General features: G+C 36.9%; 1 protein-coding gene across 12 annotated transcripts in view; it reads right to left on the bottom strand.

Moving 5' to 3' along the window:
* The window catches only part of Dmd (dystrophin), a 1,571,027-nt gene that overhangs the window by 220,446 nt on the left and 1,324,318 nt on the right, over window positions 1-26,263 (bottom strand). The window lies entirely within an intron of this gene.

Here is a 26,263-nt window from a genome sequence, read left to right as displayed (position 1 = left end):
GAAAAAAGTCTTCTGTTATAGATAGTAGTTTGTCCAGTAGCGCTCATGTGCTTTCCTTTCATGTTCAGCAGGTGACTTCTTATTGTTTTCGTTTCTTTCTCAAATCCTTCTTGCATGACCCTAACATTTCCTGTTCATGCATTTGGAAACACAGTTCAGTGACAAAGATGGTTGTCTCTTTTGTTCTCAACTTCCTTCTTAATATAACTAGTCCCTCCACCCCATCACACTCTTAATCTACAGTTTTTTTCTTTTCCATTATTTGATTTCTGTAACTCATAGTTACTTATATTTAACTGAGGTCCAAAAATATTCAATGTACAATTTCAGAAATAAGTAATCACTACTTTTACATTTTGTACTATTCCAAGTAGTGTGATACAAAAAAATCTCATGCAGACAGTTCAGCACTGAAAGGGACAACTATATTACAATACTTTCCTGCAAAACTAGCCAACCAACAAAATGAACAACAACAGCAGTAGCAGTAGCAATAGTGAACCCCCCAAACTGTGTCATATTATTTATCAATAATTTGCTTTTTTTAAATGTTAAATAATATTTCATTATGGATAGATAATGGATATACCACTTGGTTGTTGAATCTGACATTTAGATTACTTTTAGTGTTTGGCAAACATAAACAAATCTTGTTCCAATATCTGTGTGCAGGTTTTGATGTAAGTATGGCTTTACATTTCTTTAAAGTGGATGTTTAATGGTTTGTTTCCTGAGTTAAAACAGACATTTTGTTTGTTTTTGTTTTTTGAGTCAGGTTCTTGCTATGTCACCATGGATGGCCTCAAATTTACATTCATTTTTCTGTCTGAACCTCCCAAGACTAGAGACTTGCAGCACCACACCTAGCTTATATTAGAAATGAAATGTCATTAATGTATGTAATCCACATTAGTGGATATACTACAGTTTAGAGAGAAAATGCCTCTTTAAGAATATTTAGTTTGTTTTGAGTTTTAAAACGCAAGGCCACAGTGACCATTTTAAGATAAACCTTTACATACATTTTTTGTTAATTTTCTTAACAAAAATTCCTAGAAGTGTATTTATTTATTTATTTAACTAAAGGCTGTGGACATTGTGCTGGATAGTTTCATACCAATAACATAACCCAGAATTACTGGAAAGGAGGAAGCTTTAACTGAAAAAAATCCTTTCATAAGATCAGGCTATATGTAAGCCTGTAAGGGATTTTTAAAATTAGTGATTGATGGAGAAGGGCCCAGCCCGTTGTTGACGGTGCTATCCCTGAGATGGTAGTCCTGGGTTCTATAAGAAGCTGGCTGAACAATCCAGGAGCAGCAAGCTAGTAAGTAGCTCCATTTCATGGCCTCTGATTCAGGTCTTGTCCCCAGGCTCCTGCCCTGTTTGAGTTCCTGTCCTGAAAATGACAAACAGTGGTGTGGATGTATAAGCCAAATAAACCCTGTCCTCCTCAAGTTGATTTTGGTCATGGTGCTTTATCACTAGTTAATCCTAACTAGGACAAACATTATAAAGGAATTTTATATAAATGATACTACCATCAGAAGTCTTTCCTTATTGATTTGTATGGAAAAAGAAAAAATATTTTTGTATGTCAACACTATCTATTGGTATAATATTCAAGGTACATTAGATATGATATTCAGGATAGTGAACTGAGGATATATGTCTCTCAGATGTCCCTTTTCTCCTGAGATATTATAAACTCCTTGAATGGCAAAAGGAACATAGGCTACTTAACTTTCTATACCAAAGTCAGGTCATGAATTTTGAGTTCATGTGGAATTTCCAGGACAGAAATTCTGAAAAAGTAGATTTGATTCCTGAGACTATCGCCACACCCCATTACCTTTAAGTCTTATTTCTTTCTCTTTCTCAATATGTAGAATGGGAATAGCTATATCTCCTTTTTATAACATGTCAGGATATAAAATGTTAGGCAATATGGAAATACTTTGCAAATGTTAAGCACATTACAAATGATGTTTGTAATTTCATATCTATGTTATCTGAATAGTTATAGAATAAATCTCCCTGCTACAGTTAGAAAGTATGTGTTATCAGATCTTGAATCCACTGCTAACTACTGGTTTTTAAAGATATATTCAATCATGTTTGTGTGAATGCCTGTGTGTGTGTGTATGTATGTGTGTGTGTGTGTGTGTGTGTGTGTGTGTGTGTGTGTAACTGGTCTCACAGAAGGCAGAAGAGGGAACTGGATCATCTGGAATTGGAGTAACTTGGTTGTCAGCTGCTATATTATTGCTGGGAAATGGAACCCTGGTCCTCTAGAAGAGTAGCTTGTGCTTTTAACCCTTAATCCATCTTTGTAGCTCTTGCTAGCTAGCTATTCTCAATGTTCCATATGCAGTATAAAATATAACAGAGAAAAGTGCCTCTGAACCCACCCAGCTTCTTGAGCTTATAGCTTTTCTTTTTACATCTCTGTCTTTTCAAAGAAATGGCATCTGTTCAACAGAACTTTTATCAGAATTAATGATAAAAACATTAGCCTATATTTTGTGCAGTAACACTCTATAGAACACAAAATTACAGTAGCAACTATAGATACTTTTGTACAGAATGTCCTTATATCAGTTCATCTCAAGTTACTGAAATTTTGTTCCCATTGAAGCTTACCTTTTAATTTCCTCCTAGCCACATACTGTGGCTACCCCATTCTACTTTCTGCTTCTGTAAGGTTGCCTATTGTGAAATACCTCATATAAGTGCAAAATAAAAGGGCATAGTCCATTTTATACAGACTCTTCTGTAATAAAGGATTCATCATGATTAGAAGTTATGATGTTTATATTGTTGTCAAATTAGATTTTTGTTTTTGTTGACATTATATACTGAGACCAAAAGTTAAAGAGTGGTGTGGAGAGGTACCTCATAAGTGATTCATACAAGTAGTGAGAAATTGCAGATGATTTTAAGAATTAGTTACTAGGCAATTAAAGACAGTGTTCACTGGCAGAAAATTAAATTAGGATAAAAGTTTCTGATGAATGATATAATTATGTTAAATATTTAGAAGATGGATGTTTTCATCCAAACTCAAGTGGAATATGATTATATGTGTTAAAATAGTGATTGAAGCTCTGAAAATGGTTGGGTTCTTTAAGGGAGGTTGTAAAAGAGAATATTAAATACACAACATATTGAATATGGAATATTATTTAGCTTTAAAAGAGGATGTATCTTAGTTTGCTTTCTATTGCCATGATGAAACACCATGATCAGTGGTAACTTAGGGAGGAAAAGATTTATTTCAGCTTAGAGAACACAGGTCACACTCCACCTTAAAGGCAAATCAGGGTGGGAACTCAAGAAAGGAATCTGGAGGCAGAAACTGAAGAAGAGGTAGGTCATAGAGGAATGTTGCTTACTGGCTTGCCCTTTATGGCTTTCTTAGCTTGCTTTCCTATACAACCCAGGACCATCTGATAAGGTATGGTATTGCCCAAGGTGCACTAAGCCCTCTCATAATAATCATAAATCAATAAAATTTTCCCCACAGACTTGCATAACAAGTCAATGCTATGGAGGCATTTTCTCTTTAAGTTTCCTCTTTTCAGATGGCCCCAGATTTTATGAAGGAGATAAAAACAATCAAACATCAATGAAAATCACTGGGTTTGATAGTGTACATTTATAATCTCATCACTTGGGATTCCGGGGCAAGAAGCTCAAGAGTTTGTGGTCAGCCTGAGCTATAGAGTAGAACCTGCCTCATAAGACAATCAAATATAAAAGAATAAAAATCTATCATTTATGATATAGTAGATGGAATTTGAAGACTTGTCCTCAAATAAAAGATCAAATATTGTACTATTCTACTTTTATAAGGTATCTGACAGTAGTGAGAATCATAGACAAGATCAGGCTGTTTCGAATGGTTTGTCTATGGTAAGTAAATCTTACAGAAACAAAATAGAGTGGTGCTAGCTAGCCAAGGCATAGGGGAGGAGGAAATGGAGTGTTGATTTTTTTTTATTGGATATTTTCTTTATTTATATTTCAAATGTTATCCCCTTTCCAGGTTCCCCCTATGGAACCCCTTTCTCCCATCCCCCCTCCCCTGCCTCTATAAGGGTGCTCCCCACACATCCACCCACCCACCCACCAACTCCTACCTACCAACCCTGCTATTCTCCTACACTGGGGTATTGAGCCTTCACCAGACCAAAGGCCTCTCCTCCCATTGATGCATGACAAGGCCATCCTCTGGTACATACTCAGCTGGAGTCATGGGTCGCTCCATGTGTACTCCTTGGTTGGTAGTTTAGTCCCTGGGAGCTCTGGGGGTCCTGGTTGGTTGATATTGTTGTTCTTCCTACGAGGCTGCAAACCTCTTTAGCTCCTTCAGTCCTTTCTCTAACTCCTGCATTGGGGACCCCACTGGGGACCCCGTGCTCAGTCCAATGGCTGGCTTGAGCATCTGCCTCTACATTTGTCAGGTTCTGGTAGAGCCTCTCAGGAGACAGCTATATCAGGTTTCTGTCAGCAAGCACTTCTTGGCATCCAAAATAGTGTCTGTTTTGGGGGACTGTATATGGGATGGATCCCCTGGTGTTTAATGGGTACAATGATTCCACTGTCCTAGATGAATGTACTATAGAGGCATGCAGTGTAGAGTAGTTTCTACAGTGCTCTTGAAACTTTGAGATGTGTTAAAGAGAATAAAGGTAAAAGTGTGAGTATATTGTCCATCACTGGAGAAGATGTGGGCACTGTATTCTTACACTGTGGTGGCAATTGAACCACAACCAAACCACAGCACAGACACGTGAATTAGGTAGAGTTAACCATAAAAAAAATCCTAGCTTGTGAATGTGAATAACAGTGATTCCATTGGACTGAAGTTTTAGAAGAAGAGGTATTTGATGCTTTGAGCAAGGGGGCATGACTTGGACAGGCAGAAAGTGATAAAGGTAGAGGCATAGCACTGGGGCTGAAGAAGGAAGCTATTGGGAGGTAGCTAGACTAGGCCCTGATCAGGCTTTGGAAAGTTGCATTTGAAGTGAAAGAAGTGTTAAATGAAGAAGGACAGTGTTAGAGGGTGGGTTATTTCTTCTCTACAGTTCTGTAAAATAGCCCATTCAGCCCATGCCTTTACTGAATTTTTAGATGAAGGCCTTCTTTGTGATATATGATTCCTTGAAGGACTTATTCCTACTGTTTTAACTTTCTGAAGCCATCATTGAGACTGTAATCCACTGCTTAAGTTTTCAGGTAGTTATTAAGCTGCAAGTATGTCTATGTATCATTTCTCCTTGCAATTGCTTTCTGTATGGCTTCTATTTTCATTTGATGTGATGCATATAGTTCCTGTAAGGTTTCTGTCACTTATCTGAAAGGGAGAGTTAAATTTAACGCTTTTCAAAAACATTAAATTAAAATCAGCATAGTGCTTCATATGTCTGTGTCATATATCAAAAGTAAAGATTCAATGAAAAGTTTAGGATCACTTACTAAACTTTCAAAGATGGGCTGATTTTCCATAAAGATTTCAATAGCAGAGACAGATGGGCTACATTCCAGAGGGGAAGGTCACAAGAGTGATGAATGAGACCTCTAATGTCTGCCATAGCTGTGAAAATCTTTATGGCTAACTAAAATTCCTCACGAATAACAACCTGTAAATATTATATGAGCTGTCAGGCAGATAACACTGAGCTCTGAGACCATCACACATGGTGAACAGAACAGCACACCATGGGATTTGTCAGGAGATGGCCAAGTCATTTAGCGTATCAGGCTTCTATTTGATCAGGGGAGTCAAGAGTTCATGCTAAACTTGGCAAGGTGACTGAGTTGCTGAGATAACACTATCTATTATCCAGTGGTGCTGGCTGCAGAGTCCCACTAAGTCTAATAACTAATATTAGCTGGCATGATTCATGAAAGAAAGGCTCCTTCAGACAGACACACAGAACAGCATCAAAACCCTCACTGTGGTCATTTGGAAAGTAAGAAAGAAATAAAGCTCCATAAATATAGATGAGTATGTATCTGTATAAATAGAGCTGTGTCCAACTTCTGCTCATGATATTTCTGAATAAATTTGAAGAGATCCAGATGATGACATTACCAGAGGCTTTTTGTTCAGGTAATAGTGTTACAATCTTTGGCCATCTGGGTTAAGTCAGGTTACTAACAAGTCAGTGCAATATTGCCAGGTGCCTTTAGTGTCTATCCAGATGTGCTTTTAAAAGACGGCAGGCAGTCAACACCATTTGCTGAACACTCTCTGTGCAAGTGGCATTGTATTAGGCACCAGGGAAATTTCAAGGAAAGTAAAACTGGAAACCTGAGACAGTGGGGAGCAGCTTAGATATTAAAAACCAAATGACTGCAGGTGATGGATATATCCATCTAGAAACAAGATAAGGACAAGAAAGAGCTAAGGATATGACATTAATTAAAGAAAAAACAGCTAATGGGATGGTCTTAATTAGAGTCCAATTTTTATTCCATTGTAAAAGAATTACATACACATACGCTAGCCAGAGACATTTCCTATTGAATAGTGTGGCTTCACACTTTCCCCTTACTTTAGGAGATGTGCTGTGGACTTAGACAGAGGTTTGATCTCTTGTGTGCTTGAAATCTGCTATGAGAACAAGCCCAAGGCAGTGAATTCTGCTCCTTCAATCCCTAACATAGTTAGAAATAATCTGAACTGAATTTACAGCCTGGAGACAAACCCTACTAATCCGTAGCATGAAGCAGACAGAACTTTCCAGTCAAGCTTTAGCTAGACCCAAAAGCATGAAAACAGAATCCAAAGTCGCTCCATCCAAAGCACTTCCATTTGTTTAGTCACTTCTTCTGCTTGCATCTGAGGATGAACAGAGATTATTCCCACTAATCTGGAGCATTGAAGCTGTTGAGATTTATTTAACTAGTCACTGTAATTCCCTTCTATACAGCTGACCATCCATTCTGTTCACAAATAAGAATCTGGAAATGTTAATATATTACCCAGGCTGTTTTTTTTTTTCAGACAATTTTTCATTTCATTTTGTAGGGTGGTTGTGAGAATCTTGTGTTAGTTGCGTGGCATAGTTTATATATTCTTGCCTTAATGTTATTATTATGTCATGAATTGTCAGAATGTTTATCTCAAGAATGAAACTATCATTAGTGTGAGGAATTCCAATAATGAGGAAAAGGAACCAGACTCTCAGTATTGACCAACAAAGCAAGATCCCAGTGAGAAATGCAAGGACATAATCCTTCCTCTTTTTCCAGGCATTTTCTAAATTTCCAAAAACAATTATGAAGTACTCAGTAGTAAAGGATCAACGAGAAACACCTTCCTTTTGGCATTGTGATTTTGCTATCATCTATGGAAATAAACCACCTTTTATCAGTTGACATCAATATTGTGTAGGAATCCAAAGCAAATTGGTAAATACTTACACACTTAAATAAAAACTTGATTTTAGTTTTAATGTCCAGTGATGAATTCTAAATTAAATTCCACATTAGCAAACTTACTTTCTTTTTTCATTTCCTCTCTTCTCTTTAAACTGGTATAGATGGTTTATGTTTGAAAAATTCTCTGCCAAAACATTATGTACTATTCTGGTTAAAATGTAAGCCTTGCCATACTTATTTTATATTAAGATAGGAAAGTTCTTGTGAGATTTTTTTTTTTGGGGGGGGGGTGGGCTCCATAAATAACTGAAGATTCTACTTGAAATTTTTTTCCCTCCCTAACATCTTTAATTGATGTCTCTACTCCAGGCCTTCGTGTCTTTTGAATTAGTTTCTTTGCAGTGGTAGCTAAATTAGGTCATTGTCTACAATACAAACTCTGTGATAGCTTGGATTTAATTTGTGTTGCAAAAATATATGTTTTATAGTCTTGGTCCTCAGGGTGGCGATACTCAGGTGGTGGGAACTTTAAGAGATGGGGCCTAGTATTGGGCAGTTAGGTCAAATATTCTGGCCTCTAAGAAGACTAAATTAATTTTCTTGGAACCCTGATTAGTTTTAAAGATAGCAATATTTGATACTTTGAGACAGGGTCTCATTATGTGGTCCTGGCTGTCCTAGAATTTACTATGTAGACTAGGTTAGACTCAAATTCACTGAGTTTTGCCTGTCTTCCAAGTGTTTGGATTAAAGGCATGCACAACCGTGCCTGTCTTAAGATAACAAGTTTTGTTGTTGGTAGTTGTGGTGGAGGTGGTTGTGGTGGAGGTGGTTGTAGTGGTGATGATGTTTTTTTTTTAAATGTATATTTTTAATTTGCCTGTATGTTTATCTGTATACATACACTCACATGCATTGTACCCCTGGAAAGCTAAAGAGGTCCTTGGATCTCTTGCAATTGGAATCACAGATGGTTGTGAGTGACCGTTTGAATGTTTGGAATAGAATCAAGGTCCTCTGGAATAGTTAGTAGCCAGTGCTTTTAACCACTGAGCCACCTCTCCAGCCTCCTGCAGCATATTTTTATAAAGGAGAAAGCCTGGTTCTTCTTTTGGATGGCTTCCTATATTGACATGTGATCCTATTTGTACATTTTTTTTCTTTATGAGCATACTGCCATCCACTACTTTATGCAGCCAAACTTCTTTATAGAATAGCCATTTTTAAGTTATCTCTTATTGTAATGGAAAAGATAAAAAAAAATCACATTTTACATTTTGAGAACAAATCCCTTCTGTCTTTAACTCACAACAAATGAGCTCTTTCTATGCCTCTTTTATTTTTTCCCAGACATTTTTCTTCAGACTTTTGCTTTCCACATTATATTGCCCCCATGTTGACTAACTCTTCAATTATCCTATCCCTTGTCTGTCTATTTCTATCTCATTAAAATATTAGCACTCTCTAAAAACCTATATTTATATTCATTATACATACATAAGAAGTTCCTTTTCTGAACAGAAGGGCTATAAGGAGACAACTCATAAGATGCAAAGGGGGTTATTCATCATATCAGAATGGCTAAGTGGAAGGAAGATCCTACTTTTTCATTTCTGAATGTATCTCATGACTCTTGTTAATTGAAATCAAGGACCAAACAATTAGAATCATTCTTTGCTAGATTTCTATGAGAAAGAATACCCACCACCTCAAATTTGCATATAGCCTCAGAAAAGATGTACATCAGTACAAATTATTTCCTTCCTTAAGTCCTTGTAGAATTAGTTCCTGTTTCTATTCTACTCCTGTAGCCCTCCTAGTTTACTACCTCTATAGGTCTATTTATAGGTCTATTTTGCTTAGAATTTGAGGGTCCCAAGGGCAAAATTCTGTCTTTTCTATATATACCTTTCTATTTTTCTTTTCTTCAGTTTTGAAAAAAGTTCTCATATATCTCAGGGTCTAGTATTTCCTAGGGTGATCGTGAACTTACTGCACAGCTGAGAATGACCTTGGGCTTCTGTTCCTCCTGCTTCCAGGTTTATAGGCGCATGTTACCATTGTGTAGTAATTTGGACCAAATACTTCCTGAGTTCTAGATAAGCACTGTACCAACTGAGCTACATCACCAGGCCCTCATCCTTAGATCTCAAGTGCTGAGGGAATGTATAATTCAACACATGAATGAGTGGACGACATAACTATGTTACAACAAGCAAGAATGGTACAGATTCATGCTGTTTCTTAACTGAGAATCTGAAGGTTTTTATTTTTTTCTCATTAAGAACAAGTTCCAAAGACTTGTGGAAACAGCTAAGAAGGTCTTGTCCTGGTGTGGTTCTTAGTCCCTCACTGACTTAAAATTCTCCATCTTGTTTCTTGACTCCAGTTACACTTGCTTCCTTGTTAATCCTCAAACCCTCTAATCATACTCCCATATTGAGGCTCTTAGCTTTATTGCCTCATCTGCCTGGGACACTTTGCCCCCAGTAAATCTATTTGATTAGGTCATTGTGGTGGTTTGAATGAGAGATGCCCCTATAGGCTCACACATTTGAACGTACAGTCACCAGGGAGTAAAACTATTTGAGAAGGTTTAGTAAAACTCGATGCCCCAATGTAGGGAAATGCTAGGGATGTGAGGTGGGAGTGGGTTGGGTCGGTGTGTGTGGGAACATCCTCACAGAAGCAGGTGGAGGGGGTAGGATGGGGAGTTTGGGGGGGGAGAACTGGGAAAGAAGATAACATTTGAAATATAAATAAATAAAATATCCAATAAAAAACCAACATACAGGTTTAATGCACAGGAGCAGAATCATAGTGGTGAATAAGAACCACATTTCTCAAACCTAGACCATCATCAAGAAGCTGTACATATTAGAATTGCCAAACTTGCCATTAAAAGGTAATTTTATGGGGAGATGGAACTATTAAGTCTTTTGTTTACTAACAATTATAATTACAAAGTAAAATTTGGGTTTCTTACAATATTTTCCATGTAGCTACAGATAATTGCATAAAAACCTTAAATTTGTAAAGAAAAGAAAGAAAGAAACAAGAGAAGAGAAGAGAAGAGAAGAGAAGAGAAGAGAAGAGAAGAGAAGAGAAGAGAAGAGAAGAGAAGAGAAAAAATGTGTGGCCTTTTTGGAATAGGTGTGGTCTTGTTGATAGAGATGTGTCACTTGGGGTGGACTTTGGGGTTTTATGCATGTAATTAAAATGATATAAAAGCAAAAAGGAGGAGGGGGATCAGATGGGGGGTCTTGGGAGAAGAAATGGAGAAAGGGGATGACATCTATATTGTAAATAAATAAAATATCCAATAAAAAAATGTAAAAGCCCACACTAGTCCCACAATTGCTCTCTTCCTGCTGTCTGTGGATCAGAATACAGAACTCTCAGCTTCCTCTCCAGCTTCATGTGTACCTGCATGCTGCCATGCTTCCCACCACAATAGATGAAGCCTCTGAAACTGTAAGCAAGCCCCCAACCAAATGCTTTTTTGTATAAGCCTCACTGTAGTGGTGGTATCTTTTCACAACAATAGAACAGTAACTAAGACAGTTGCTCTCTTGCTTTATCCTGATCTCTTCACTCCAATCAGTCTAACCCACACACTCCTGCACTCTGATCTCATCATGTCTAACCCTTCTACTTAAACTGTTCTTTCCTTTAATGCTGGGAGTTAGGAAAATCATCTTCCCAAGGAAAGAGCCAATATTACATGGGGTAAGCAGGTTGTATTTACGAATTTAGGAATATAAATTAGCAATTAAAGAGAATGAGGCCTCGAATTTTACATTGAACAGGAGAAGATATGGGAACAGTTGGAGAAGGAAAATTATGTGATTTTATCACAACTTCAAAACTTAAAAAAACATTAAAAATCCTCCCTTCATCTCTCTGGCCCATTTACTCTTTTTTATTAATTTCATCATTACTTGATTGTCTATATTTTATTATAATTTAAGTTCTATGAGACAGGAACTTTTTTTTGTTTACTTCTATTTTTAAGTTTCTTAAACAGATTGATATTGGTCACTCAATAGATATTGTTAAGTGACAAATCATTTCTTAGTTGAGATAAAATAAAGAAAAGCTCATTAACTTCTTAGGACACTACACTAAGCACAAGGATATATTCTTTGCTACCAGAGTGAGAAGAGCCTTTAAAGTACTGCATTATTCATTCAATCAAGGCACAGTTCTCAAGTGTGTAAGAGATTCTTTAACACAAAGCTAATTTTTAAAAAAGCCACACATACATGCACACACACAGCATACACAACACACACATGATCTCTCTCTCTCTCTCTCTCTCTCTCTCTCTCTCTCTCTCTCTCTCTCTCTCTGTCTCTCTCTCCTATGCTGCTCACACTCTGCCCAATTTCCTAATAGGATTGTTTAATCATCCATCTGCATTCTAACTCTTGCCTGTCATTAGTGTGACTCAAGTTGTAAGGCAAGAGGCTGATGTAATTTTCCGCTGTCCCCAAAGACCTATTAATAAAGATCATAGGCCACCCACCTTAAATAATGATCATCAGTACTTACAATGGACAATATCATCAAACTCATTATAAAAGTGAAGAGAAAATCAAATCACCCAGCGATGTCAGAGTCTGTCAGTTATACTGTCCCTTCATAGATGGGTTTCCCTAAGTGGTGGCTGTAATATAGAATTTAAAGTATGAGATGGTTCTCAGCGTATATCACAGGGGTTTGCAACTAAGGAAGAGAGAAAAAGGAACAAAGAATGTTTGGAGACAACCCAATAATAATTTTAGTTGACCCTTCAGGCTGTGTTAGTAACATTTAGACTTTCATAGATTTTCCTACTATGTACAAATTAAAAGCTGTCTATAGAGCACACACAACTTTGTCTTTGTCAGGTATAATCTCTTGCCAAGCAAGGCAATTCAGACACTCCCTGTAGATTGCTAGAATACTCCAATTTGCTTTTGTGTGTATATTGTTTGGGATGGTAGAGAGGGTGCAGAGAAGTAGATTTAGTTTATTTTACAAGCATGAAATTCTACATGATTCCCCATGTCTATGATCATGAATTGTTCAGGGGTAGATATATAATATTAGAGAATTCAAGAAGCAGAGGCAGGCAAATCTCTGAGTTCAAGGCCAGCCTGGTTTACACAGAGAGTTACAGGCCAGGCCAGCCAGGACATCATTGTAAGACCCTGTCTCAAAAACAAAGTAAAAATGATAAGTTTTGTTGTTGTTGTTGTTGTTGTTGTTAAACAAGAGAGGCTATGATATTGCGATAGATGAAAGTTTGTGCCAAGAAATGCACACATAGAGAAACAAGTGTGTCATGTTGTACCACGATGATGGAGCTCTCTAATTTTTTTTTTTGTATCACTAATTAAAGTAGTGTCCTTTTATACAGGAAAGCACTCTGCCACTAAGGTTGGAGCCCACGCCTTGATTTCCTTTTATGTTGAAAATAAGCACTGAAGATGTTTCCCAGGTTGCCTTGAATCTGTATGCAGTCCAGCCAGGCCTTCAGCTTGCAATCTACCTGCCTCATCCCAATGAACAGCAAGGTTAAACAAGTGTGTCATGTTGTACCACGATGATGGAGCTCTCTAATTTTTTTTTTGTATCACTAATTAAAGTAGTGTCCTTTTATACAGGAAAGCACTCTGCCACTAAGGTTGGAGCCCACGCCTTGATTTCCTTTTATGTTGAAAATAAGCACTGAAGATGTTTCCCAGGTTGCTTTGAATCTGTATGCAGTCCAGCCAGGCCTTCAGCTTGCAATCTACCTGCCTCATCCCAATGAACAGCAAGGTTAAACAAGTGTGTCATGTTGTACCACGATGATGGAGCTCTCTAATTTTTTTTTTTTGTATCACTAATTAAAGTAGTGTCCTTTTTATACAGGAAAGCACTCTGCCACTAAGGTTGGAGCCCACGCCTTGATTTCCTTTTATGTAGAAAATAAGCACTGAAGATGTTTCCCAGGTTGCCTTGAATCTGTATGCAGTCCAGCCAGGCCTTCAGCTTGCAATCTACCTGCCTCATCCCAATGAACAGCAAGGTTATTGACCCATTACACCAAACTCCATTCCTGGTCTTTTCGTGTCCCTGCATCATGAAACTATCACTCTCATCATATTAACACATACCCATTCCTTAGAGTCTTACAGAAACATGACAAATAACACAGCAATACCTGCACCTGACTGAAACAAAGATGAGCTTTTCATTGCATATATGTGAAAATCTATTTAAATATTCAGAAGAGTATTTGTTAGGTAAGAAAAGTTTATATAATTCTACAAAAGAACAACAAGCCTTTGTCTTCACCTCAAAGTTCTCACCAGGAAGTATTTTGCGATCTCAAACTGCTTATGTTCTGAAAATGGAAAACATCAAATGGAAAAATGAAAGTAATGATTTTTGCCCACAGGGATGTGATTCCACCATTTTTGCTGTGCAAAACTTTGTATTCTGGGACAGATGACAAAATAGTACCCTAGGCCAAATGCACAAATGCTTTCATTTTCTGGAGAGTGTAAAAATATACCTTTTAGTGCCACTATTCCACTAAAATAGTGCTCTCATCATGGAAATGATTCAGAAGTCTAGCACTAGTGTCTCCTACCCCAGGTCATCAGGAGAATATCCCCAGAGAAATCTGTCACAAGGATGATAAAAGAAGAAAGACAAAGCATTTGCCTCATGCATTACACATTATTGGGCATTTTCTTGTAGTCATAAGATAAAGTAGCCATAGATAGTGACAAAGCTTAAAGCCACAGCTTAACTCCAAACAAAAGTCTGTACAGGCTACCATAGCAGCTTCACAAAGGCTAGACAAGGTCACTATTGGTTATCTACTTGTATTCTTTTAGCCAGGCTGGATGATGTACACATCTCTGAGACTTCTGAGTGTTGACTAGCCAGTAAGGATCCACTCACTACATCACTAGAGAACTCCTGTGGTGGTTAACCTTGTAAAATTTATAGGGTTCCTAGTCATAATGAAAACAAGCCTCTGGACGTACTTCTGAGGGATAATTTGACTAGGATGATATGGGAAGACCCATCCTAGCTGTGGACAGTTTCATTCTGTAGAATGGCATCCTTAATTGAATGATAAGAAGGTGAGATAAGCACAGAAATCACTTTCCCTATGATTTCTGGCTGCATATGAGATATAATTCGCTGCCATGACATACCCAGCATGAAGGATTTTACCCTTAAACTGTGAGCCAAAATTAGCCCTTTCTCCCTTAGGTTGGTTTTGTCAGGTATTTTGTACAAGCAGCATGTAGCATAACTGATAGAATCTATTTTAGCAAAATGGAATCTGCTTTATCACTTCTAAATATACAGAAATGTATTCTCAGTGAATGGTTTGTCATGTTCCCAAGGCATGCCCAACTCTGTAGTGCAATATGCCTTCCAGAGTCTCTTATGGGATCAGATTGAGGTTCGTCTCTCGATTGGATTTGAATCAAACTTGCTCCAGCATCCTCATACTACAGATGACTTCCCCCCTTTTCTCTCATCTGAGAATTATTCACGGAACAAATTGCTTCTATAAGGAGCCCCACTTAAAGCTGTATTAGTATGGAAATGTCTCTAAGGCTAAAATGCCCAATTATTCTGATTTCCCTAGAACTGAGGACATTTTCTGGAATCAAGGTATTTAGCGCTTAGTTCTGGCAAGTTCTGGCAAGTTCTTGACAAGCTTCAATGAGCAGTTACCATTATGGCAGATAAACTTTGGGAAAACGCCTTTGTATCAAGTGATTTGGTTATTTATATAACATAATATTTATTAGTCATAATCCAACAAACAAGGTATGACATGACCAAAATGTGTGATTCCTTGTGTGGTCATTTTTGACTGACTGAATCCTACCAAAAGTACGTTTGTTTACCACCTCACAACTATTTCACTTGAGCCAGTTGCCTTTATGATGCCAGCTCCAGGATTTAAATTCCCAGAGAAGAAAAAAAATGGAGAACTTTCCTAAGAACTACTTTTGTGTTCAAATACAGGGAATATACAAGGTCAATGACACAGAATCTTGATGCAAAAGATAATAGAAAAGAAAGAGCCATAGAAATAGGTTCTGAGAAACAGGTGTAAGTTATTAGCCTATCTTTAGCCTTAGAGAATCATGACCAACATCACTGACAGCTTTGACAGCTTTTGTCCCAATTCCAAACATTGTAGAATTACATGTGATTGCTGAAGAAACTAGTCCAAATTATTTTATCCTGAGATTCCTGACAAAAATCTTTAGGCTGAAAACTACCTCACATTGTACTTGCAAGATTCTTTTGGACTTTTATCAGGATGATGTATATAAACCCATCCAAAGTTCTAAATTACTAGCCTTTTCAGATTTCAAGCCACCCATTCCCTAAGGACAATGATCTATGTTGGAGGACAATTTGTTATCTGAGTGTCAGCAATTATTAGATGAGCTTAAAGGTTTGTTGTCCCCTAACCCTATGTTTCTTGAGGTAGGACTTAATTATAGGACCTGGTTATCCTAGAATGCACTGTGTAGATCAGGCTAGCCTCAAACTCACAGAGACCCATGTGTTTCTGTGTCTTCCAAGTGCTATGATCAAAGGCATGCATGACCATGCCTGGCTTGATGTTTTCTATTTAAAAATGCACATATTGAAGAGCTTTGAGGGTGAAGAATCAGTTACAGTGATGCCGGAAACAAAATCTTTTGCCCTATGTATTGAGGAAAATCTATAAAAGCATGAGTTTCTCTGACAAGAGAAAGAATTAACCAGAGATAATATTAAACCAGTTAAGATTATAAAGCCTGTAAGAAATAACTGATCTTTCTTTTCTCATACAGTCTCATAATCTGTGAACAGAAAAGTCACTTGATGAAGTTCACAGTTTTTCATTTAGAATAAATAATAAGGAAGAAATTTGTCTTACAGTGTTTCATTGCCACCAATAGAGTATAATACTTGAAGAGGTCATTGGGCTAAAAGCTAGAACATAAGAATTTTATCCTTTATTGCTTTTTCTATTATGAAAGTAATATATGCACATTAAAAATAATCTGCAAAAGTACAAAGACAGGATAACTGTTTATCTCTGGATGTACTTTTATTTTCAATACTACTGTGCGTATTTCTGTTGTTTTATTCTTACATATCCCTGTGATTATGCAATAATTTGGAACTTAATATTATTCCTTACAATTTAACATGACAAAGCAGAATTTCATAAATATAACCATGCAAAGTTATGAATGCTATATATAGTGCTTTCTAACAAGCAGCATAAAAGGTCACTTTATATACTGAGTGCCAGCTATATGATATTCATTATGTTAAATTCTCAAACAACTGTGTTTTAAATATGTCATGAATAATTTTATCTCTTAATATTTTGATGATAAACAATTCTGTAAATATTTACTGAACATCTATAAAATTTTAGATATCATCCTAGGATAATATAATTTTCATCAATATTGAACACATTCTGATATTATAGAAATTAGAGTCTACTCATAGGGTTATCCATCTGTTCATTAATTAAACAAATATTAATCCCTTAAAATGTGTGAGGTATTGGACTTTCACATTACATCCATGTTCAGAGAAGAGATTAGCTACTTACATTGAGAATCAAATGAAAGAAGATAAATGATATTGTGTGAGAAGTTTGAATCTAAAAGATTCAACTGCCAAGATGATATCAATCATGATACTAAAGCTAATGCTAGAAGCAAACACATTTGTAATAATTACCATGTCCCAGGAACTCTTCTAAGGGTTCAGTATCTACTAACAATTTGACCTTCATTATAACATAATGCTACTGTATTTCACTGGACTCAAAATTCTATTGCTCATAAGATGCTTTTTGATATCACAGCTTTTGAAGTATGAGTGAAAACCTATATTCTAATATTGATAAAATATGGACATATGCTAATTTTATACAGTGTTTTAAATAATAATTAAGGTTATATTAAGTAATTTCTTCAGTATCTGAGTAAGAATTTGAACCCACCCAGTCCATATATACAAACTATAGCTATTTCCTGCTCTCTTTTTCTTTATAAAACATCCTTTGATATTTTGCCCAGACTGATATCAAACAATCCTCCTGATTCAGCTTCCCTAATGCCTAGAAATATAGACAGACATGTACTACAGATCTAGCCAACTTGTACTCAAGTTATATTCATACTATAAATAAGATAATCTTTGAATCAGAGGTGCTGAGATAACAACTGAATTTTTGCAAAACATCTTAGTATCTTAGCGTAGGATGGAGAAAGAGACAAAGAGGAAAGATAAAGAAAAAACCTTGACAATACATAGTCATTGGCCTGTGTATACATTCTTAATGGGAAAGACAGTGTGAGATTTGTTTTAGAAGGCCAGAAGCCTAGTGCCCCTCTCTGATCTATTACATACAATTTTTTTGACCTTGGCTACATCATTTGGTCTTTTTATACCTATTCTGGCATTTACAAAATAAGGGGTCAATTAAAATTGTTTAGCATTACCCAAAATGTTCGGCTGTGTCTCACAGAAAGAAAGCATTTTATGTTGTGATCTAGTACACACATGCACCCCTCACTGAGTATGTGAGGTGTCAAACAATGTGTGGATGTCTTTGTATGCTATGCCCTAAATTTTTCTTGTCTGTTTCACTCCATCAAAAACTGGGAGATGCAAGTCATTCAATTGATTTCAGGATTTGTAAATGAGCCACACTTCAGATTCTGAAAGTTAATAATATAGGCACGATGGAGCCATCTCAAAAGTTAAGAAGTTATACATCAGAAGTGATTCCTGGGCTAGGGTTGGACAGGGGTTGGGAACGTAAGGAGAAATAGGAAGTATACCTTCCTGCTTTATAAATATGCATTTTCTTCACAATAGGGTCATGTTATCACTGCTTTTAGGAGTTATATTTTTCATTATACATTGGGTAAAGATTCAGTGTGTTATATGACATGTTGATAACAAATGTATTGTACCTGAAAAAGACTGTTTCCACAGTCACCTAGTTACAAAGAAGAACTAGAGTCTCTCTATTCTCTGTAGAGTCCCAACATCTACCAAAGATCCCAAGATATCCAAAGGATTGCTCATCTCTGTCTACCCTCAGGGACAGTTATTAAAGTCATAATATTCTATTCATTATGTTCTAAGAAGCATGGCTTGGAAAATGCTTCTCTAAGGAATTGTAGAACTTATAACATATGAAGACACCATGAGTTCTTTAATTGCTACTAAAGGATTTTTAGCTTTTACAAAATTTATTTGTTCTTGGTTTAAAAAAAGTAGTACAATTCACAATAGAAACTCAAATAATGGAAAAAATAACCTAGAAGGCCTTCTTAACTTTTGAAAAAGCAAAAGAATAACAAAACTTAGATGCATGGATCCATCCACTAGTGTTGTAATATTCTCTTGAATATTGACAAAAAGAGCTTGACATGGTACCTCCAACTATATAATTACATATATTTTTACATTACTTTGAAAAGCACAATGTATGAAACAATTGAAGTTATATTGTTCAAATATCTACCTTGGTTAAGTTACAGGAATTAATATTTAAAGCAGGATGAAAGACAAGTTAGCTTAAAGGAGAAGGAAAATATTTTACAGCCTTTTTAATTTTTCATTTGCACTTGGATCTAAGATGACAGAAACAACTTGTTTGGGCAATGAAGACATCAGCAAGACAGTGGAGAGAGTCTGTCTGTCATCTGACAGAAAACTATTGGTCATGTAGTAGCTTCCCAATGGAAGTGAGTATATGTACCTGTAAAAATGCTGGCCATAGTTGAGAGAGAGAGAGAGAGAGAGAGAGAGAGAGAGAGAGAGAGAGAGAGAGAGAGAGAGAGAGAGAGAGCCTGCCTGTTGGTATGCAAGTACATGGTTAGTTTGTGACCTAATATAATTTTCTATCCATCTGTAATTGGTAAGGTTTAGAAATCATCCTCTTGCTATTCCTAGTAACCCAGAGACAAGCATATATTAAACCAACACTTCTGATACAACCTTAGTATGACTTAAACCATATTTATTTTATTTATTTTGTGGTAATGAAGTTGCTTTATTTTTGTAGAAAACAACTGGAGAGAAAATAAGTGACTTCCAGATGTCCTGCCTCAAACATGATTTTGACCTGACACCCAACTTTTTTGTGCAACTTCCTAGGTCAGATTAATGATCCACATAAAGCCTTCAGGTCTGGGCCAGAGCACTGACAAGATCTTGGGTGGCAGCTCTTCCCCCAATCTCTAAGAACCCAGAGGAAGCAGGGATCCCAGGTGCTCTAACTCAGGCAGCATCTTAGGTAAGCAGACAGCAAGGCCTGCCCCAAACAGGGAGTAACTGGGACCCACAAGGACCAAGGAAGTCACTCTCGGCCCGGAGCACTGGTTCCCTTTGGTCTGGGCCAGAGCACTGAGCAGATATTGGGCAGAAGCTCTGCCCCCAATCTCTAAGAACCCAGAGTAAACGGGGCTCCCAGAGCTCTAACCTGGGCAGCATCCTGTCTGTGCCTGAGCACTAAGCAGATTTTGGGCCCCAGCGCTTACCCCAGTAGTTATACCCACCCCACAAAGTTCTGATACAACCAAGATAATAGGAAAGACAGGCTCCAGTCAGGGACAGGGCAGGTAGCACTAAGGAGATCCAGATAGCAAAAGGCAAGTGCAAGAACATAAACATCAGTAACCCAGGGCACTTGGCATCATTAGAACCTAGTTCTCCCACACTAGAAACTCCTGAATTTCCCATATTACCAGGAAAGCAAGATTAAGATTTAAAATCACTTCTAATGATGATGATAGAGGACTTTAAGAAGGACATAAATAACACTCTCAAAGAATTTGAGGAGAACACAGGTAAACAGGTGAAAGCGCTTGAAGAGGAAACACAAAAAGCCCTTAAAGAATTACAAGAGAATACAACTAAACAGGTGAAGGAATTGAATAAAACCATCCAGGACTTAAAAATGGAAGTAGAAACAATCAAGAAATCACAAAGGGAGACTACCCTGGAGATAGAAAACCTAGGAAAGAAATCAGGAGTCATAGATGCAAGCAAGCATCACCAACAGAATACAAGAGATGGAAGAGAGAATCTCAGGTGCAGAAGATACAATAGAAAATATCAACACAACTGTCAAAGAATATGCAAAATGCAAAAAGTTCTTAACCCAAAACATCCAGGAAATACAGGACACAATGAGGAGACCAAACCTACGGATAATAGGTATAGATGAGAGTGAAGATTCCCAACTTAAAGGGCCAATAAATATCTTCAACAAAATTATAGAAGAAAACTTCCCTAATTTAAAGAACGAGATGCCCATAGACATACAAGAAGCCTATAGAACGCCAAATAGACTAGACCAGAAAAGAAATACCTCCCATCACATAATAATCAAAACACCAAGTGCACAAAACAAAGAAAGAATATTAAATGCAGTAATGGAGAAAGGCCAAGTGACATATAAAGGCAGATCTATCAGAATTACACCAGACTTCTCACCAGATACTATAAAAGCTAGAAGATGCTGGACAGATGTCATACAGACCCTAAGAGAACACAAATGCCAGCCCAGGCTACTATACCCAGCAAAACTCTCAATTACCATAGATGGAGAAATCAAGATATTCTATGACAAAAACCAAATTTACACAATATCCTTCCACAAACCCAGCATTACAAAGGATAATAGCAGGAAAGATCCAATACAAGGAGGGAAATTATACCCTGGAAAGAGCAAGAAAGTAACCCTCTTCCAACAAATCCAAAAGAAGATAGCCATGGAAAAATAACTTCACCTTTAATAACAAAAATAACAGGAGACAACAATCCCTGTTTCTTAATATCTCTTAACATCAATGGACTCAGTTCCCCAATTAAAAGACATAGGCTAATGGATTGTATACATAAACGGGATCCAGCATTTTGCTGCATACAGGAAACCCACCTCAGTGCAAAGACAGACTTTACCTTAGAGTAAAAGGCTGGAAAACAATTTTTCAAGCAAATGGTCCTAAGAAACAAGCTGTAGTAGCCATTGTAAAATCTCCAGCCCGAGAACACAAAGGGGTGGGGGGACTCATGGCTCCACCTATATAGGTAGTTGAGGGTGGGCTTGCCAGGCATCAGTGGAAGTGGACAGCCTTGCTGCCTGAAAGTTTGGATTCCCTAGTGTTGGGGAATTGCAAGAACAGGGAGGTGGGAATGAGAGGATGGTGGGAGCACACTTTCATAGTAATTGGAGGGGGGATGGGGTAAGGGGTTAGGCATCAGTGGAAGTGGAGGGCCTAGGTGCCTGAAAGTTTGGATTCCCTGATGTTGGGAAATTTGAGAGCAGGAAGGCAAAAATGGGAGAATGGTGGGAGCACACCCTCATAGAAACTCCCAGAATTATATGGATTAGACATGACAGAGACAGGCTGCCAGGAGACTAGATTCCAGAATTCAAACAAACAATTATCTTGATACTGAAATTTGTTTTGAGAATTTTTATATTGCAGAATACATAGCCTTGGTGTATCTACTCATCAGGCAAGCTGAGCAGACCTGCTTGAACCTCTGATGTCCTGGAATTCCAGCTGGATGCAGTGATGACGCAGTGTCAGAGGCTTATCAATTTACTCTTCCCCCAACCCCTCTTCTAATATCTCAACACCCATAATCAGCTTGAAGAAGTTAATGAAGAGTCAGCGCCCCTATTCCCTGGGCTTGGGGACTGAGGTGGTAAATATTGGGCTGCTTTCTAGGGAAAAGTAGTGGTTTTGTTGGAACGGGGAGAATTAGCTAGGATTTATTGCATAGCCATAACCTACTGGTAGAAATATGTATAATTATTATTAAGATGAAGTTATAATTTCTTAAATGGTACAAAATTTAGTTTGATTTCAAATTTAAGGTTTTCATTGGTACGAGCTTCTTATTAATATAAACATGAGATGAATATTGTTACTATCATAGGCATTGCACCTGTATAACACATTTAGGAATACAAGGCTTAGACCCAGTTCTTCTTTAACTTTTTTAACTTTTTGGAGATGGTTAGCCTGTGAGTTAAGGGCCTATAGAAAATTCATGGCCTTGAGTTTATTATTAGGGTATTTTCTATATTGTCTTTAGAAATAGCTGAGAGGAGTTAACAGACAACAATCCAGATTGCCTTACATAAATAGTTGGTTTCAAAACATCAGAAGTCCACAGAATTGACATTACAAACATTGCTGTATTAATGTTCATTTTGATTAGAGACCTGTTTGCTCCTGACAGCTTCCTGTCTTGGATTCTAAGAAGAAATTGAGCTTCTTTGGAGTTATTCCAATTGTGGTAAGTCAGCCACTAGGCAAGAATTGCCTCTTTCCATCTACAGACAAATCACTGTCCAGAAAAGGACACACTTCCAGAATAGTCAACTGATTATATCTGCCAAGGCAGAGTAATCAGACCTTAATACTTCTGCATCACTAGGTCTGTCAGATGATCCTGGGCCAGAAGGCTGAAGATTGGATACTGCAACGTTCTGTAGTATAGGGACTGTCCAGGTGTTCAGTGGTCTCTATAAATTGGCTAATTTTTAGAAGCTATGCTTTGTGCTTCCCATAATTTCAGTTAACTCAGTCATTCTAGATTTCTGATGGGGTTGAAAACTTATAGTCTCATAGCCAATCTTTGCTATTTTTTTTGAGAGAAAAGATTCGAGAGGATGGTTTTCAGCTGACATTCATTCTAAAGCCAAGAAAAAAAAAGCCAGGTTCAGAACTAAGTCTTTTATTTAGGAGAAATGACAGAGGTTCTGCTTAGTCAACAAAATGATGGTCTGGGTATTAGGTCTATCTTGCACCTTGCTGACATAAATTGGTATAGTTATGCTCTAACTGTATTTTGAGAGAAATGTTTTGTTTTAAAAGGAAGGGTGATATGTAGGAGGAGCTAAGGTGGGAGGAGTAAGGAGAGGAGGGGGAGAAGGAGAGGAGGAGCTAGGTAATGAAAGAGAAAGAAAGAGGGGAGCCAGACATGGAGGCAGATGTTCATGTCTCCGCCAGTCAAAGATAGTTGATATATCTAGGTTGGGTATTAGGTTACACTTCTGATTGATATTGAGCATTACCAAATTTATAAAGCCATTGGTTCACATTTAAAAAATTGTATAAAAGAAAAAAGGAGAAGGGGGTATGGGATAGGGTTTTTCTAGGGAGGGGAAATGGGGAAAGGGGATGGCATTTGAAATGTAAATAAAATATCCAATAAAAAATTTAAAAAAATCCACATGGAAAGTCCTATAAATGAGACAACCTTTAACTCTACAACTCTGTAGTTAGACATTTGTCATGTAGAGAACATCTGAGATGTCTGTAGAGTAGCAATAATAATATTGAATATAATAATGAACATTTGGTGATAATCTTAGCACCAAAGAGTCAGAATTTTCTAGGAAATTTGGAATAGCCACAGAAGGAACTATATGGTCAGCTATTAAGGTTATGGATTGATAGAAGGATATGTAAATGGAAGCATTTTAAATATATTAGTAAGGGGAAAACCAAGTCATAAAACTTTATGTTTTCTTTTCTTAATTTTTTTTGAGACAAGGTCTTATTGTGTATTCCTGGATGATCTGGAACTTATTATATAATCCAGGATGGCTTTGAACTCAAGGTACACTTGAACTGTCAGTCTCTGGCTGCAAGTATTTGGTGTGTCATGCTTTTATTTTAAAGTCTTATCTGGTTTAAAAGAAAACAGGCTGGTGAAATACTTCAGTGGGAGAGCACTTGCTAGCATGCACAAGGGCATTGGGTGCTATCTCTGGATTAGGAGAAGGGACGAAAGAGAAAATATAAAAAGAGAAGATGATGACCTTAGACCCAGATAGATAAATAGAAAAATTTGGAGAGTGTTGTATCTGAGTAGTAGAATTATTTATAATTGTTCTTTTCCTGTTTGTCCTTACTGCTCTCTAAATTTTTCTAGATGAATGTATATGATATTTGAATTTAAAGAAGACAACATGAAGATTCAATTTATATTTAGTCTCACTGACCTATTTCTGCAACATGCCTTTAAACATTTTAGTATATTTTTACATGTATAAGTAGAACGCCTATGAGTATTTTGATTTTCCAAATGAATATTCAAAAATTTCTGACTTCTAGGACTGGTCCCATTCAGGCAGATAGATGAGTTTCTTTCAGAATGCACATGACTACATGCTTGACATTTCTAGAAAGTATAATATGGTTTGGAAGGTGTGAAGATGTTTTACCTAGTTCATGAAAGCTCAGAGTTTATGGCTGACATCCTATCACCAGAAACTCATCCCTCAGGCTTATAGATTTTTTTCTATTAAAATGCAAACAACCAGGAAAAAGTATACATTAAACTTTACCTGTCATCTGCATTAAATGAGTAACATATTATTTTCTGAGAGTAGATTTTAATGGGGATGATATGGAAATTTAAGGGGAGGTACAGAGAGAAGAAAGTATGAATGGATATTCATGGTATCTTAGGAATAATTAATATGCATAATAGTAATATTTGTATTTATGGTTTATGAGTCACTAAGGAGCACATTATCACATTTAGTCTTAATTAAATTAAATAGATTGGCTGTTGCCAAGACAATCTTCAGCCTTCATGATTTTTCTAGCAGCTTTATATATATTATATATATATAAATATATTATATTATACATATTATATTATATATTATATTATATATATATGTGTGTATATGTATATAAAACAAAACTAACATCTTTTAGGAAATTTTGTTGTCCAAGATAATGACCAACTGAAAACAAAGGACAAAACTTCTACTCAAATACTGTACAATATTTATGAGCATGAATCTTTCATAAAAATAACAGTATTTGTTTTTTTTTTCAATTAACAAACTGAAAAGAGAAAAGACTGGGAAAAATTATCAATAAAAAATGGATCAGAACTGGTGGTATGACTCAGTGGGGAAAGTGTTTGCTGTGCAAGTGTCAGGATCTGACTTCAGATGTCTAACCCTTACTTACAAGCTGGGAATAGTGGTGTCTCTGTAACCTCAGGGGTATAGAGGTAAAGAAGGGAGATCTCCAGAACTAAGTAACTAGTCACTCTAACTGAATTGTTGAGTTTAGGAATCAGTGAGAGATCCTGCCACAAAAAGAGTGGAGAATAATAGAGAAAGCCAGCCAATATCAATCTCTGGTCTCCACACACACAGGCATACATATGTACATCAATAACTTTATGTACATGTGCACATACCCACATTAAGAAGTACATCACTGGCTGGAGAGATGGCTCAGTGGTTAACAGCACTGAACGTTCTTCCAGAATTCCTAAGTTCGATTCCCAGCAACCACATGGTGGCTCACAACCATCTGTAATGGGATCTGATGTCCTTTTCCGGTGTGTCTGAAGACAGCAACTGTATACTCATATACATAAGATAAATAAATCTTTAAAAAACTCTCTCTCTCTCTCTCTCTCTCTCTCTCTCTCTCTCTCTCTCTCTCTCTGTCACACACACACACACATACACACACACACACACACACACACACACACACACACACATTGTTTGAAGGGAGACCCTGCAGAATTACTTACTTCTTATGTAGAAATAAAGAAAAGCTGTAGTGTAGTGGTTAAATATAGACCCTGCAACCATCTTTTTGAGTTTGAGTACATTCTGGCTTGCTTATCCACTAGCTGTGTAAATGCAGATTTCTTAATTTTCTCACCAATAAAATGAGTATAATTTACTTATCATTAAAATGAGTGTAATACTGAACCACCTCATGAACTTGCTAGAAGAATCAAATAAGTGTTTGTAAAATTG

This window comes from Arvicanthis niloticus, chromosome X (genome assembly GCF_011762505.2).
Source record: "Arvicanthis niloticus isolate mArvNil1 chromosome X, mArvNil1.pat.X, whole genome shotgun sequence".
NCBI classification, from domain to species: domain Eukaryota; kingdom Metazoa; phylum Chordata; class Mammalia; order Rodentia; family Muridae; genus Arvicanthis; species Arvicanthis niloticus.
The sequence above is the reverse complement of the archived record's forward strand: the minus strand, read 5'-3'. Positions and strand labels throughout refer to the sequence as shown.